The following is a 13,097-nucleotide window of genomic DNA, read 5'->3' as shown; positions in this document are numbered from 1 at the left end:
GAGACAGGAGAAGAACAGCCTTTATGTCTCAAACACAATAACCTCACTGATTACACTTTATCTTATTTCACTGCTGACTAATGTGCTATAGCTTTTTATAAAGGAAATAGTGGACAGAGGAGCAGGATGAGAGGAAAATTAATATTTTAGTTTTGTCACAATGTTGATACATTAAAAAATACCCAGGGTTATTTTCTCAGACCTTGTGTAAAGATAAAATATCTTGCTAACCTATACAAAGGAAAAGGCTATATCTGGGTATTTTCTAACAATTAACATGCATTCAATCAAAATCTGCTCTAATGTACTTTACATTATATATTGTGCTGACACAATGATTTTCTGATGTAAGATAAATGTTCTGCACCACTACAATGTGGAAATTTGCAGTGGTCCTCTTTAAAAGTGAAATGTTCTCAATATGTGTATTAATATTAATAGAATAGCATGAGGTCCATTCTTTTACCAAGAATGTTCATTAATTCCAGGAGCCGTAATGGCATTCGGTAATTCTGTCAAGTTATAATTTTACTTCCTTTCATTAGTAACTACTGACATCAGCTAAATTCAAAACAACCTTCTGAGATATTGGACGGAGCTCAATAATATTTATTGCTAATATGTAATTCCACCATGTTTATGTAACTAATGCTGACTCAGCTAAAGCTGCACTGGATTAGCAAGTTGAAGCTATTTGTTCTACCACATTTAGTCTGACAACATTGAAAAAGTAGTTACAGGGTAATCAGAAAATTAAAAACAATCTCATGTGACCAAGCTGACCAAAATTAGGTTTACTGTCAAATTACTTAGAAGAATCATACCCTGAAGGCACAACTTGAAGGCCTCATATAACATTCAAGCAATGAACTCGCACTCTAAGTTGTTTGATTCAGTGAAATGCAAAATAATGCAGCCTAAAATAGCAGGCAACTGAATCAGTGTCCTCCATTCAAAGTCATGTCCCATCTGAGAATAATTCTTTGCACTAGAACATGTCATTAAATTAAAATTCGACTCTTCAGCAAGCTTACCTTTCAGGTAACTGCAGGTCACTAACCAGTGTCAATTTATTTCAAGTGAGTTTTATCTTTTAAAGCTAGGCACATTCCCTTTGTTCTGTGTTCAGTAGGTTAATCATAAGTATACTTCTAACCCTGAATTCATCCATTCATTCATTCATGAGCCCAGAAGTAAGCACTTGACTCATTGTCCATTGTTGCTTCATCCTGAGCTGTTTGCTTGGCAGTTTTTACGACTGGTGGTTTGGCTTTGCCTTCTGCACACTGGGGCATGGTGAAGATGCAAGTCCTAAGTCTATCTCAGCTGGAAATGGAAATCAAACCCGTGCTGTTGTATTAACCTGAACCACATGTGAACCATCTATCTGACTCAGCTAATTGGTACCTAATCCTTCTGAATAAGACTACACAGCGAAAGGTTTTGTGTGTGAGAATCTAGAGATGTCTGCAATATTGTGTTTGTAGACAAGCATTAAACTAATAATGGGCTGCATGAAAATGGGTTTAATTTTGCCATTTGATTATGGATTAAGAATCATAACAATAAAATAGAAAAACACAAAATGTACAGCATAGCACCTGCCATTTTGATAGGCATACTCAATATTAGCCCAAGACTGTAAGGAAGGTATGTATGGTTATTGTTGCTGAAGGGGGCTTAAGGTTGTTGCATAATTTGAAATTCATAATGCGCAAATAATATCCATCTGAGAGGGATTCACAATGGATAGACAAGTATTAAAAATGTTTCCATGTTATTTCGTGAGTAACAATGACTCACCTCCAGAGCCTGAGAAAGGATCTAATGAACTTCTCCACCCTCAGAATTTCATTTTTTTCTCATATTGTGGTAGAACCATAGGGGAATCATATCTAACTGATCCACCTAGAGACTGGTGGCGTCAACAGAAAACATCCCTCAATCCCAATTCAATTTTACGATCTGTTTTGTTATTATGTCATTTAACCATTCCTTTGCCATATGTTTCTGTCTTCCTTTAACCTTCTTCCTTTTCACTTTTCCCCATAACCAATTTACACATTAACTATCCATGTGGGTCTTGCTTAATTTCCACTGTACCTATTTATTGGTTGCCACTCCACTTTTTGTTCTACATCCAGCTTCTGCAATAACTCTGTTGCTTCAATCTGGAAGTGTAGTGTACGCTACAGACAGCAATTCCTGATCTCTTGAAAGTCTTTGCTGGATGTGGAACTAATTAGAGTCATTACAAGTGCTAATAGGTCCTGCATATGGTTGAGAAATAATTTCAAAAAGTAATTTAGATTGCTTTGAATAGATAAAATATATAATGTGCAAAACAAAAACATAACAAATTGAGATTAATTGTATTAAAACATGATCATCTTAGTAATAATCCATATTTTGAATATTGGTGAAAAAAGTTGGTTGAAGTTTTTCACCTTGCGCCCATCAGAACAAACACATTTCGGGGGGGGGGGGGGGGGGTCAATCTTACCATCTCACCCCTTCAACGAATGGGCAGGGTGAGCCAGTAAGATCGCACTAGAGCCAAGAAATAAAGTTCATGCCCAATTTCTTGCCCCTCGCGATCTTACCAGCACCGGATATCTGGCATGATCAGCCTTGCACCTATTTCAGGTGTGGGGCTGAATAAATTTTTTAAATTAAACTTCAATATATTTTGCACGCAATTAGTGAAACTGGGATGTTACCATCCGGGCTCACTTGCCTCTGTGGCCTTGCCGGGAGAAGCTCTCTCTGGCGAGAATCACAAGTTGTCCCCAGTAATGGGAGAGTCTGCGGGGTCTATTGCTTCAGGCAGGTAGGGGGGTTGTCGCGATAGGCCATGTGCCCCTGTGGTAGGTGGGATGTTGCTGTGTTGAAGTATGGAGGCTGGCTGAGACCAGTAGAGGTTGAATGACAGTGCTCTCTGCGACAGACTTGCACATGCACAATGGCACCCTCTGTTGCTCTCAGCCAGCGTTCAGGCAGTTTAAGCCCCACCCCCTAAAGGCAAGAAACAGTTTTTGAGCATTTTTTAGTCTAAGTGCATAAGATAGCAGATGTATTGTCACCTCAAAAAAGGGACCAGAAACTCTCCTGTTTTCATGCTTGTCTTGGCCTTAGCATTTTTCGTAAGATCGCCCCCAAGATGTCAAATTTCAAACAATCACAACAGTTTATACTATAGCAGAAAAGATTTATACTAAAGCAGACCAGGAATCCAAGTTAGAAACTTGTAGTGAAAAGACACAAAGACAAAACTTTACAATGCACAAGATCATCATTCACTTGCAACTTGTACTATGCCTTGTATACGTCTCCATGCCACCTCCTATAACGTACTTGATTATTGGTAAACTTGTTTCTGTAATATCAGGAGAACTGATATTTGAAACGAACAGCGGTGATGTTGAAGGAACCAATAATCATTTGCCTATCAGCTTAGGAGTGCAAGGCCATTGAATAAGTGAGAATTAGGTCTTGCAAAATGGTCTATATCTCCTGAACAAACAGGGTTAGTTTCAATATGACCGCAAATAATACATTCAATTGTTTACCAGCAGTCTAGTGCAAAGGCGTATCATATACTGTTACAATAAACAGATTTCATTCTTGTCAGTAAGTGAGTCAAACTTCCATTTATATTTCTGAGAAGGATGATTGCAACACAATATTTAAAAGCTGTTCAAATAAATAGCATTGGATAGCGTGACAGTGTTTATTTTGACATTTATTCCATTTTTTAAAAACCCCAATATATAAATTATGCCAGCTCTCGTATTCAGAAAGCTTCTACAATTCCACAAGGAACATTCCTAAATTCAGGTTAGGTCACATAAGGCTACAAACCTGCACCAGTGTAAGGAGGTCTTGCTGTGATTACATAGGGCTTTGGTGGGACCATACCTTGAATTCTGTGTACAGCTTTGGGGTCCTTATTGGAGGAAGGATATCTTCACTTTGGAGGCGATGGGTGGCAAGGGGGTAACAAGGATTCACTAGATTAATTCACAAGTGAGACAGTTATCCTGGAGATATGATTGATAAGATATGTCTAAATGTTTAGAAGAACGTGAGATGATCTTATTGAAATGCAGTGAATTTTTCAAGACGTGACAGAAAAAATAGTGAGAGGCTATTTTCCCTGACCACAGAGACTAGAACTTGAGACTATAGTCCTATGGTAAGGAGTCAGCTACTTAAGACTGATATTAGGTTAAATTTCTTCCTAATGAATCTTCAAAATTCTCAATCCCAAAGGGCTCAATATGCTCTGTCATTGAATATCTTTATGACAGAGGTCAACACATTTTTGGACACTAAGGGAATGAAGGAATGTAGTGATGAGACAGGGAAGGGCAGCTCAGGCAGAAGGTTTGTCATTACCTTATTCAAAAATAAAGCAGGCCCAAGGGCCATATAATGTGCTGCTCCTATGCATTATGTTCATCGATAATAGGCAGAAACTCTAGTGTTCACATTCCTCCAATTTAAAAAATAAACTCTTTCTCTCAGTGCAGATAATTAAACTGCGTAAACACTGATGTCATTGTAATGTACGAAGGATAATCATTTGTAATTTATAAAACCTCTGTTTCATCAACCAATACAGTTGCCTGCTTCTTCTAATCTATGATCTCTTGTCGTTGATGATGATGACTATGATATTTCCCTTTCTTTGGAGACAAGTTAGCCTCCAACCAATACATCTTTTAATGTCATGATTAAAATCAGCAACTTCCCATTTGGGAGATAACAAGCTGAAGCTATTCAGAGGCTATTCTGTTTCTTGCTGCTCAAGCTCATAGCATTGTGCCATTTTCCCTGCCCTCTCATCGAAGACAGGGTTATCTCTTTGCTTCTGCTTCTTCCCATTCCCTGCAACTACTAACTCTCTCCCACTTACCTCACATTCATTCTATTCCTTCTTATTATTTCTCTCAGGTTTGATAGTTTAACCATTTTTAGTAGCTATAGCTAATGTTAGGAATAGGAGGCAATGGAAAGAATCATAGGATCTCACAGTACAGAAGGAGGCCAATCAGCCCATTGAGTCTGCACTGACTGTCTGATAGAGCATCTTTAGTAAAAAATCTGACAAAATCGGTTGGACTAAAACCTGGTGCTGTCAGACTTTTTACTGTGTTTACCCCAGTCCAACGCCGGCATATCCACATCAAGCATCTTTACCCAGCCCTATCCTCATAGCCCCAGATACTTACCTGACTAATTTCCCTAACCTATGCATCTTGGGCCACTAAGGGGCAATTTAGCATGGCCTACTTGCACATCTTTGGATAAATTGTTCATTAACAATACAACATAATTTCACATTGACTTAATTGCAGTGTTAACGTAAGCCTACTTGTGACAACAAATAAATAAATATAGTTCAAAAGCACATCAAAAGAGCAGTCTGAGGGACAAAGAGCGGATTGGAACACAGTGGTGCTCCAAATTAAATACAATAACAAGAACATTCTCCCTGGCTACTACAGCTGGAAGACAGTCAAAAAAAAGTTGAGGACCTTAAAGGTTGTCAATAGCAATGAAATGGAGAATGATTAGCTAATCATTAAAATAGTCAATGATTATTCCCTGCAAGTATTCACTAGACAAGACTACGGCAACAAAGGGTGGCACGTGGCACAATGGTCAGCATTGCTGCCTCCCAACACCAGGGTTCCCCGTACAACTCCAGCCTTGGATCACTGTCTGTTTGAAGTTTGCATTTTCTCCTGTGTCTCCGTGGGTTTCTTCTGGGTGCTCTGGTTTCCTCCCACAATTTAAAGACGTGCAGATTAGGTTGATTGGCCATGCCAAATTGACCGTACTTTCAGGACGACAAGCAGGTAAATGTGTGGGATTACAAGAGTAGGACCTGGACCGGATTGTGGTTGGTACAGACTCAATGAGTCAAATGGCCTCCTTCAGTACTATAGGGGTTCTATGTCTTCCATCAGTGGAAATAATCCATGCAGATCCACAGATTTTGACAAGAACAAGACAGAGTTTCTGGCCAGACTTTAAAGAGTTCATGAAAAATGAAACTTCAGAGGTGAGTGGTATCATTCCAAAAATCATTTTAGTCTATGAAAGAAACATATGAAGCATTGAAAATAATCATGAAGAAGTCACTGAATGCCTGGGAGGGCCCATATATTGGAAAGGAACTAACACAATACCCATTTTAGGAAAATGGCTCATCTAGTTTAATTGCAACTACAAATCCCTCAATAATTTTATAAGATGAGCAATTCAACCCAAAAAAGCAAACTTGGGGACTATATGCATGAGAAAATTCAATAAACGAGTCAAAAAGTTCTCTGACAAATTCTCTATTCATTTTCTGATACATTGGCATTCTACATGGGCAAGAGGAACATAAGGGTGGCATTCAAAACGTTGAAGCAGTTCAGTGAAAAGACACCAGTCTGGTCCTTGGTGACTAAGGATTGAGTTGAGAAGTGAGGGGGCAGAAGATGAGCCCCTTTACCCTAGTGATAGTGAGAGGTTATTAAAGAAATGCAAGATATCAAATAGCATAAATATAAGTTTAGAGAGCTGATTAAAAGTAGGCCAGGAAATGGATGAAACTGATGAAGGGACACACATTAACAACTCATTGGCTGGAATTTTCCCTTTCCACCTGTCACATGAATGGGACATGGACCATGCAAAGATCTGTCGACCTGGGGCAGGATTTTCTGGCTTTGGGGCGAGTGTGAGCCCATTGTTTAGTTTCACAGATAAAAGGCTGGTGCTTGATTGACATAACAGTGGGCTCCAAATCTGTTACGAAAAGGAAGAGGTTTAATTTAAAAAGACCTGATTTTTTTCTTCTCACCACTCAACCATAAACAGGGAGGTGTTTTGATTTTGATTGCCTGCTTTATAAATTTCTCAACACCTCAATTTTGGTGTAATCCAATTTCATAGAATCCTACAGTGCAGAAGGAGGCCATTCAACCCATCAAGCCTACACCGATCACAATCCCACCCAGGCCCTATCCCCTGAACCCCATGCATTAATTGATTTCTATTAATAATCCTACAGCAAACTCAAGATGTGGTAATCTCCGAGGGGTAGTGAATCACACAGACTCAAACATGAGAAGTGGATTAAATGAAATAGCTTTCATTTTCACTTGTACAATAAAACGTGGATGGGTGCAGAGATAAATAACTATAGGGCAAAGACACTGAATAATTAATTATTGTTTCACATCAGTCCAGAATTCAGAATCAAAGTCCAATGGTGTATTCTTTCACAGAGGTCGGCAGGTTGAAGACCGATGCTGGATAATGCATTTTTCGAGCAGAGATGACTTCCACAATGGAATAGGGACAAAGAGGCAAATTAGCCTTGTTGGCGCTGATATAGATGTTCAAAAGTCATAGTAAAAACAGTGTAGTTGCGTGTCAGGCATTCACCTGGACCAAACTGTTGATCTGGGCTGTTGTTTGCTAGGTGGAAGATGGAGACTGAGTGGAAAGTATAAGTATTTCTTCCAGATAAGTATATATGTGTTGAGGGGCAGGGGGGTGGGGGTGTGGGGGTGGGGGGGCGTGTTTGGGGGTTGAGGAGGGGTGGTTGCATATCACTTCCAGCTCTCCATTTTGGTTCACCGGGTGGTTTGCATATCTTCAGGGTTAACAATGTCAGCTTCTTTAATAATGCCAGAAAGTTCCTTTATGTTTGAAAGTCATAGCTAGACATGGCTTCAGACATTCTAAAGTTTGTGCTTTTTTTAATAATAAATTAGCCATGAGGAGATATGTTATAATCAATCACTGTAATGGAACTCATTTAGCTACATTAATTTTGTAGACTATAAGAAGACACTTGACAGCATTGACCAAAATATTTTGGAAGTTGTGGTGAGCTATGGTATTCCAGAAAAATAATTTCCCTCGTGAAGAATACTGACGATGGAATGAGCTGTTGAGCCTTGTATAGAGGAGCCATCTCTGATAAATTCAACGTACAAACTGATGCGTGACAAGGCTTTTGACGTCACCATCCTTATTTCTACTTGGGATTGATTGGAATTTGAGACAAACAACATCAGACAGAATGAAATGGTATACAATGGTCTCTCACAGAACAGCTGGAAGATTTAGAGTTTGCGGATGACTTGGCTTTATTACCACACAACCACATACAGATGCAAGATAAAACCTGTCACTTGACGCAAATATCAGCCAAAGTTAACCTTAACATCAATATAGAAAAAGCAAAGATAATGCAAACAAACACCAGGAATAATAACTCCAGTTAGATAAGAAAGCTGAGCTGGATGAAGTAATATCTTTTACTTATCTGGATAGTGCTGTAAGTACTACTGGTGGGACAGACAAAGATGGGAAGGCTAGAACTGCATTCATCATTCACTTCAACATCTGGAAATCAAGAGAGATCACCAAGGCCACAAAACTGAAGATTTTCAACTCCAATGTAAAGTCTGTTCTCATTTATGCTTCCAAAACAATGTGGATGAAAATCCAATCTTTTATCAACGGATGCCTCAGAAGGATTCTTAGCATACACTGGCTAAATAACATCAATAATATTAAGCTACAGGAGGAAATAAAACAAGACCCAAAGGTCCTCCAAATCAAAAGGAGCAAGTGGAGTTTAATAAACCATACTTTGAGGAAGCCACAGAACAAAATTACACAGTAAGCTCTCAAATGCAACCCGCAAGGAAAAAGAAAGCAAGCAGACCATGAAACACAAGGAAGCAGGATATAGAAAAGGAGATGTGAGCCAAGGGCTATACATGGCAACAACTAGAGAGTTTAGATCAAAACAGATTAGATGGAGAGGATTTGTCCATATTTTTTGCTCTGTCAAGGAGTGAAAAGGCTAAGAAGAAGAAGGAGTAGATCAGGGGCAATTCCTACTTAACAGCTCCCAAAACAAGGTCACATACTAGGTGGACCTTATGAGGGGTGAAAATACAGAATTCCTCCCATGGAGTAGATCTTTTGGGCTCTCCCTGAGAACTGCCTTTGAATTAAAAATGTCCAGATCTCCCTTGACCATTTTAGATGCCCTGCTACTTTTTCAACTGTGGCAAAAAAAATGACCTCATGTCACTTTTGTGAAATTTAGGATTGACTCTAGCAACTCATGGGCAGCAGACATTGCTTCAGGATTGGAGAGATAGGGGACGCTACTTGGTAAAGAGAGAGATTTTCCCTCACAGCCTTGAGTTGACTTGTGTCCATATCTCTTTGAGCCGCTAGCCTCATTTCAGTATTCAGACCCAGAATTCTTTCCCTTTCCTATTCCCTCTACTGAGCCACTCTTTCCCTCTCAAATTCCAGCTGCATTCTGGTTAATTCTTTCACAGAGGTTAGTAGTACACTTTTCTAGTAGAGATGACTTTCACAATGGGATAGGTACATAGAGTTGCATAGATCTTGTAGGAAGTGGTATAGAAGTTCCAAGGTCTCAATGGAAACAATGTAAATGGATGCCAGCAATCACTTGGACTAAATCCTTATGCTGAACTGTGACTTGCTAAATGGAAGATGGCAGACTGAATGGCAGGACAGCAAGACAATCTAACTGGTTCTCTAACAGCTTCTCCAAACTATATGTGTGGAGGATAGGGTTGAGGGTAATTGGGGGTGGGGGGCAAACAGCTGCAGGTTCATGTGACTCCCACCTCTCCATTTTGACTTTGGCAAGGTGTGTGTATTCCTTTGTTTGACAGTGAAGGGGGGGGGGGGGGGGGGGGCGGGTGCGGGTGGAACGAAAAACAGAAAGTTCAAAGTCACTCTGCAGGTTATGACCGATGTTCATTGGACAAGTTGAAAATCTGAATCCACGGGTGAAATCTCTTAACATCATTTAAGGAGAAAAATGTATCTTCTGATGAGTGCCAGAAACCTCCAACTGATTTTAGGTAAGAGAGACAACGAGCGTAAATTTTACTGGTTGTTCACATCACGCTAGCATTGCAGTAAGGTCAGAGAATTTGGCGCCCAGCCAAATCTTGTTCACTGCAGTGGATGGGAAAATCCCACTGACATGAACGGCTGTAAAATTCTGGCCAACTATTTGTTAATTCGTAGTCCTGCTTCTGCCCCTGGAGCTTTCATTTATTACTTTTAAATAACAAAATAACTTACTGAGAATAACCTATTACTCAAGAGATCAGGTCTGGGGCATAATATTGAATTAACTAACCAATTCCTTCACTGTACTTAAAGACAAATTAAGATTTGAGAAGAAGAAAACTATTAAATCATTGGACTCAATACCCAAGCTCTTCTTTACACACAATGGCTCTAACTTTAACTACAGGCAGATTTTGAGTGGGTGGAGGTGAGTTAGAAGTGCACCTACTGCCACAGAAATCTGGCCCAGGCTATTTTAAAATCCAGATCTCATTACCGTGCTGCTGGTTCATTTCTCACTGGTGGGAAGAGGTGGAATTTTGCACAGTCCACTGACAGAAGGTAGATGCGTTGAGAGTGTTGAAGGGTGAAACATTCAAGGGGAGAGAAGACTTGGCGAGACAGGCTAATTCGGTGGAGGTGTAATCTTGTCTTCAGGGGGGCAGAGCACCTACCCCTCCTGACCCAACACAAAAAAAAGAGAAGTACTTCCTCACCCCTTCTGGGGGATGATCCTCTCTCTATCTATCACAGATTATTGTGGATGAAAAAGCAGAAGAATCAACCCCGCTTAGGCTAGAGTTAAAGTACAGATGGCCAGGATGCACCCTGCATATGTACAGAAGGCTCCTGCCAAACTCAGTGCATGTCCTTGCTGCCTGTTCAGAAGAGTGGAAAAAGACAATCAACTTTGATTTCATTTTATCTCCTCAGAAAAATGCTATCTAATAGTTCATTTTTCCACTTGCGATAAAACCATACCTCCAACTTACCTTGAACAAATTAAATATTTCAAACAGAACTTTTCACTTATGTTTCCCAGTGAAGTTACGTAAGCAAAAAGTGTGAATCATAGTCTTTGGCCCTGATTTTACGTTGCACCCGTTTTCGGGTGCGAAAACTTGGTAAAGTTGGGCATGAGATGAGTATCGCGATCTGTGCCCACCTTCGCGCTGGTTCCCTCTTTACCAAGGCCTGAAAATGACCGCGATTGGCACTACACCGGAAATGGGAAAAATGGCTAGTTAAATGTATTTGCATGCATCTAAATGCCCAATCTTACTGGCACTTCCCCCTTTATCATTGTGTTTGCCCATCCAGAATTGGCGCATAACAGACATGCTCCACAGAAGTCCGATTCGGGCGCATTAGTTAGTGCGGAGGTAGATGCCAAGCTTCTGATGTCTCTCTGATTGAGATTGGTGTTGGGGTGATTCCGCTGCCAATCTGCCTGAGATCAGTGAGGGGGAAGTGAGGGAGGGGCCCATGATTGGTCCTGGTGACGGGTAGTGGGGGGATAAGGGGGACAGTGATGTTAGGGGGTGGGGCAATGTCTGTGGGGGCCATGAAGGAAGCATTAACCAACACAAGAGGGAGGTGGTGAGAGGACCACATTCTGTCATTTTTCCTTCAGTGCAGGCACAGTTGGAGGTGCCAATCTGAGCTGCAGAATTTTGGGTGTGTAAAGCCCCACCCATGGAATTGCTAATATTGCATACGGGGATGCCTGAGAACAGGTCTACAAGTCAAATCTGAAACACTGTCAGTTTCAAATCTGCCCAGCACTTAGAATCAAAATGGTAAAATAGAGCCCATAGAGTCATACAGTACAGATGAGGCCCTTCAGCCCATTGAGTCTGCACTGGCAAAACTGTACCATATCTACACAATTCCCACTTTCCAGCACTTGGTCCATAGTTTTGAATGTTATGACATTTCAAGTGTTCATCCATATACTTTTTAAAAGTTGTGAGGTTTCCTGCCTCTACTACACTCCCAAACAGTGCATTCCAGACTCCCACCACCTTGTGGGGGAGAAACCTTTTCCTCAATCCCCTCTATATCTTCGCCCCTCACCTTAAAATTATTCCTCCTCATGACTGGCCCTTCAGCTAAGGAATAGCTGCTTCCTACCTACCTTGTCCACAGCCCTCATTATCTTATACACCTCAATCAAGTCACCCCTCAGCCTTTTCTGCTCCAAAGAAAACAACTCAAGCCTATTCAGCCTCTCTTCACCTCAAGTGCTCCAGCCCAGGCTACATTCTGGCAGATCTCCTCTCACCCTCTTCAGTATATTCACATTCTTCCATAGTGAGGCGACCAGAACTGCACATAGTAATCCAGCTCTGGCATAACCAATGTTTTCTACAACTCCAACATAATCTCCATGCCTTTATAATCTATGTCATGACTGATGAAGGCAAGTTTTAACTACCCTATTAATCTGTCCTGCCACTTCAGGGATCTTTAGACAAGCACTCCAAGATGCTTCTGTTCCTCTGAGCTTCCTAGTATCCTGCTATTTATTGAGCTCACCTTCATCTTGTTACACCTTCCAAAGTGCATCAGTTGTGAAGTTGTACGAATGAAATAATGGCATGATGGGAAAATTGGTCAAGTATTTGGTACAAAATAAGGAAAACTGACTTTGCATAACTTAAGACATGAATAAGACCAGAGAAGGTTAAGCTGTGCTGAACCTCTGTAAGACCTGATAAGGCTGGCTCCACATGACCTAGAGCTGTATGAGTATGACAAGGTAAGGTCAGGGATGAAGGAGTCATCAACCTTCCTCTGTTCTATCAAAGGACAAGATAAAGGTATGACCGATGAGACAAAGAGTTCTAGGAGATCTGCAGGCTGTACCATGATTTATGACATTGCTTATGACGCTATTACTGATCGAACTTCTGAATAAGCTCTGGTCACACAAACTGATAATGATTATGAATAAATACTGAACTGATTCTTTATGTTAGCGTGGACTTGAGGAAGAATTAGCAAGTTGTAACGACAGCTCTCTGAACTCAAGTTTTTGCCAATACTGCATGCAGTGTTTTGTAAATAAAGACAAGTTATTTTGTTGGAACAAATTTTGTTGAGTCTTTCTACCACAGTCAAGAAGCAGGAATATCTCCACTTCAACAACCTCACACTTTTCAAGGTTAAAT

General features: G+C 40.4%; 1 protein-coding gene across 1 annotated transcript in view; it reads right to left on the bottom strand.

Annotated features, from left to right (window-relative positions):
- LOC145357026 (metabotropic glutamate receptor 4-like) overlaps window positions 1-13,097 on the bottom strand; it is a 1,215,873-nt gene that overhangs the window by 1,184,280 nt on the left and 18,496 nt on the right. The window lies entirely within an intron of this gene.

This window comes from Carcharhinus amblyrhynchos, chromosome 22, assembly GCF_965287045.1.
Source record: "Carcharhinus amblyrhynchos chromosome 22, sCarAmb.v2.hapA, whole genome shotgun sequence".
In the NCBI taxonomy this organism is placed as follows: Eukaryota; Metazoa; Chordata; class Chondrichthyes; order Carcharhiniformes; family Carcharhinidae; genus Carcharhinus; species Carcharhinus amblyrhynchos.
The sequence above is the reverse complement of the archived record's forward strand: the minus strand, read 5'-3'. Positions and strand labels throughout refer to the sequence as shown.